The following is a 1,371-nucleotide window of genomic DNA, read 5'->3' as shown; positions in this document are numbered from 1 at the left end:
TATGCCACTGGATGCCCCTATTGAATAAGGACTGCCCCAATAGCATAGTTAGAGGCATTTGTCTCAATATCAAATGGTTGTTGCAAGTCTGGTAATGTGAGCATTGGTTCAGAGTAGAGGCGATGTTTCAACTCTGTGAATGCCTTCTATTGAGATTCAGACCAAAAGAATTTTTTTTTCGGTCCTCCCTTGGTGACTTGACTCGAGGGCCAAGTGATATGAGAGAATCCCAACACGAACCTGTGGTAGAAATTGGCAAGACCCAGAAAGCTGCGGAGCTCTGTCAGAGTAGTTGGAGCTGGCCAATACTGAATGACTTGGATCTTGGTTGGATCCACATGCACCCCCCATTCATCAATAATGTATCCCATATACTGAACCTGGGTCGTGCCAAAAGTGCATTTCTCCAGATTGGCACATAGCCTGTGTTGCCGCAGTGTTTGGAGAACCTGTCGGATGGGGTGGAGGTGCTCTTCCCAACCCTGGTTGAATATTAGGATTTCATCCAAGTATACCACTACAAATGAGTTGGTGAATGGATGCAAGATGTCATCCATCAGCCTCATGAAGGTTGCAAGAGCATTCGTCAACCCGAAAGGCATAACCAACCATTTGAAAAGGCCCTCCTTGGCTTTGAAGGCAGTCTTCCACAAATCGGAGGGTTCGATTGGTACTTGGTGATATCTCGATTTCAAGTCAATCTTGCTGAAATATTTTTCCCCCTTCAGTTGGTCCAGAAGGCAATAAATCTGTGGGATGGGGTACCTATTCCAGATAATGATTTTTTTCAGCGCCTGATAGTCAATACAGAGTCTCCAAGTCACTTCTTTCTTCTGTACCAACACGATCGGGCTCCCACAGGGTGATGAACTTGGCCAAATGTGACCTTTCTGCAGCAGCTCCTGAATCTTCTTCTTGGTTTTGTCATTCTCCATAACCGAGCGCCGATAGATTGGTCCATTGGGCAGCGATACACCTGGGGTTAGATCGATGGAGTGCTTGACCTGACAGTGCAACACCCCTGTGGGGGAGGTGAAGATGTCCTCGTACTCCTCCATGAACTTGTCCATCTGTTGTTGTCGTGCGGAGGGGCCCTGTCTGGAGGTCATGGCCACCGTCTTCTTCTTTCCCTGAGGGCATATCATCAAGAAAACGAATTTCCCGGTTTTGGAAATGAGCTAACTGCATTGTTTTGCAATAACCAAAGAGATGGTGGTATGTGGTTCTACCTCCGGTACCCTGTACAACTTATTTCCCAAAGTAACAATAACTGCATGAGGCCTTGACTCATACACAGCATGTTGCTTCCATAAGTATGGTTGGCCTAATAATAGATCACAAACATCAAGGGGAGAAACGTCACATAATACC

The sequence above is a fragment of the Pinus tabuliformis genome, chromosome X (genome assembly GCF_031772625.1).
Source record: "Pinus tabuliformis cultivar Carrire ecotype Pingquan chromosome X, CPIR1, whole genome shotgun sequence".
Lineage (NCBI taxonomy): Eukaryota > Viridiplantae > Streptophyta > Pinopsida > Pinales > Pinaceae > Pinus > Pinus tabuliformis.
Note: the sequence above shows the minus strand (reverse complement) of the source record.